This window comes from Carassius auratus, unplaced genomic scaffold (assembly GCF_003368295.1).
Source record: "Carassius auratus strain Wakin unplaced genomic scaffold, ASM336829v1 scaf_tig00215565, whole genome shotgun sequence".
Classification (NCBI taxonomy): Eukaryota; Metazoa; Chordata; class Actinopteri; order Cypriniformes; family Cyprinidae; genus Carassius; species Carassius auratus.
In genome coordinates this window covers 2,146,563-2,150,000 of record NW_020528142.1, presented here as the reverse complement: position 1 = coordinate 2,150,000, position 3,438 = coordinate 2,146,563, and positions in this window count along the sequence as shown.

The following is a 3,438-nucleotide window of genomic DNA, read 5'->3' as shown; positions in this document are numbered from 1 at the left end:
TCCGGGAGGGAGGCGATCCGTCACATGTATGTTCCTGTTTTCCTTATTTGGTTCTTCCTGTTCCTGTCCTAATTGTTCCAGGTGTGTCTAGTCATCATCCTAGTTTCCCTGTGTATGTAAGTCCACATCTGAGCAGTCTGTCTGGAATTGAACCTCAACCCCCATCCTATGTGTGAGTTTCTGTCAAGTAAAATAGTGTTTCATGTTAATCCTCTTCATCTCCACACTCAATTGTCTCCTCATCTCCACCACAGTAGGCGGACTGTTACAAAAAACAGCCAATATGTTATTAGGCATGCTAATAAACAACTAGTTAATAGTGAGAATGGGTCCCTATTGTTATTTCATCGTTAATCACGAAACAACATCGTATGACAAAACTATTTTTTAACAACAATAAAAGGAATGTTTGATTTCAAGAAATGATAAAGACTCTTCCTGAATGTAGTTCCTGAATGTAGTTTAACCATTAAGATGAATTAAATGCAAATGTATAACTGAAAAATCACACTAGTTATCTGCTCAGCTATAAAGTGCTGTGGTAAGTTCATTAAGATGGTCTTTTCAGTCATAACATTCAAATATCTCCAGGCGAAACATTCCTTCGTACGTCTTCTTTTTTACACCTTGACTTAAATCCTAATTCTAAGATTAAAGCCAGTTTATGGAACCCTAATGTTATATTAAAACAGATTTAATCACCGCAACTGCTTTCGAAATCACTTACCATATATTAGCATGCAGAAAAGAATGTCTGAAATATGCTAAAAAGGAAAAAAAATATATATTTTTGTGGTCCACTGAGTAGATGTGTACATATATTACTACAGGTTAATGAAACTGCAGATCTCTTAATTTTTCATATGGTTAGTGCATGTGTAAATATTTAATGAAGACTTTATGCACCAGATATTTTTAATAAAAAGGTTGGTAAGTCTGGATTATAATAAGATATTTTCTGGGGGTGAATGAAGGATTCTGAATCTTGCAAACAGCAGAATGACCATCACATTTCTAAAGAAACTTACTTTACACAGAAATATGTAGAAATATATATATTTTTTTTCCCATAATTGCATTATACAAACTCCCAACTCTGACTTAAAGTTAAAACTGTGAGTTAAAAAGTCATAATTGAGAGATATAAACTAGCAATTGCGAGAAAAAAGTCAGAATTGTGAGATATAAACTAGCATAGTATAAACTCACAATTGTGAGTTATATAGTCTATAGAGTTTATATCTCACAATTCTGCGAAAAAAAAGTCATTTTTTAAAGACATTGCACACAATTTGGAAACAGTGATTCTATGTGATTTGTGTGACAGCGAAAGTGTTGCTTTAATTATTTTCCCCTGACTGACCTGCCAAAGTAATCTTAAAAACAACAGTCCAGTTTCAGTCTGGCCACTTTTAATTAACACAAAACGATGCATCACATGGTTTAATTAATATTTCAGCACCCACTTCGCTCCCGTTTGCCACTTAGATAAGGCTAATTTGGAAATGACATACCCATAGACCATGAGCCCATGAAAAATGCACAAACCACTTAAAACCAATGCATGACCATGAGGAAGACTCTTTACCCCCTCCCTGATTCCCTCATGAGTTTTGACTTTTACTTATAATGAAACTGGATCATATTTTCAGAATGACTGCCCCAAACTAATGCAACCGCTTTCTGCTTCGGCTCTGATGGAGTGGTTGGATGGTGAAACATTATCCTCTTTTGAATATCACGCCTTGCAAGTGTTCTTCAAGCGTAATGTGTAATGAATAATTTAGAGGTCACCCCCTCGCACCAATATGTATCGCAAGGCCGTCTTTCGTCTTCTGAAGTTTTGTGGACTCTTAAAACAGGTCTTATAGCATTGCACTCAACCCTGATCTTCTTTGTTTATGTTACAAGTGAAGAGATGGACCTGACAAAGCTCAAAGTCTATCATTGGAGTTGTTTTTAAGTTGAAATTGACACAACGCTCATACTTAAGTCCAACCTGCCTGGTTACAGATTTCATTTCACACTGTTATCACGATATGCAGAACTAGGCCATAGTGGAAATTTTGAAGAACAGCATTCAGCTAAGTCAACACTCAACAAAACATAAGAAAAAAGAATGTCAGAAAGAGTCATTTAATTTGATACTGAATACCCTGAAGTATATCCTACATGTTGCTTAAAATGGCTTCATGTGATAAAATGTACTACAGATTTTGTAATGTTTAATAGTTAAAGGGTGACTTTCACCTTAATGGACAGTTTATAACCATAGTTAAAGTTTTCAAGAAACCTTTGAATAAAAAGTACACTACAATATTTTGAGGTTGGTAAAATAATTAACGATCACGCTGTATTTCTTAGATTAAAAAAAAAAGACAATAAAAAAATTATATTGTGAAATATTATTACATTAAAAAAATATATATATCTATATAATATATTTTTAAAACATTATTTATTCCTGCGATGCAAAACTGAATTGTAAGCATCATTACTCCAGTCTTCAGTGTCACATAATCATTCAGAAATCATAATATGCTGATTTGCTGATCATGAGACATTTCTTATTATTATCAATGTTGAAAACAGTTTAGCTGCTTAATATTTTTGAAAACCATTTTTAATGGTGTTTAAAAGTTTAAAAGAACAACATTTATTTTAAATAGACTCTTTTGTAACAGTGTAAATCTCTTTACTGCTCTCTTTACTCTTTACTTTTAATTACATTAATGCATCCTTTAAAAAAAGAAAGACATAATAATAATAATAATAATGATAATAATAAAAATCTTTCTGACCCCAAACTTTGAACAATGGTATGTGAATTTTTTTCTTTATATTCACTCTCCATCTCACACTTTTTCATAAAAAAAATAAAATAAATAATATATATATATTTCTTTATTTTTTTACACTTTATTTGAAGGTGTCCTTGTTACAGTATAGTTATACATTTAAGTACTGAGTAACTATATGTAACTACATGTACTCACTGTATGGTTAGGGTTTGGCTTAGGGATACTTGCATGTAATTATGCATATATTATTGTTATTATAAAAGTAAGCACATGTAAACAGGGCACCTTAAAATAAAGTGTTACCAACTTTTTGAATTCATCTTACAATTACTATTTTGATTCTTCACAATTTTGGCTAGCTTCGGAGATGTAATTATTGATGATGGGTCAATGCTTTTAATGAGCATGAAAAGGGACACACTTTAACAGTATCATTTTGCACCGTTATGATATTATGTTGTTTCCCTGCTAGTGTTTACACTAAGGTTACAAACCAAGGTCTATAAAAACATAATTCCATCAGGAAATATATTCTAACAGGCCTATAGCCTTGATCGTTCAGTCAAGACAGCAGCACTTGAGTGTGTGTTTGTAGCACTGTACTATCTGATTAGCGGCTGGAGGACAAACTCCAGTG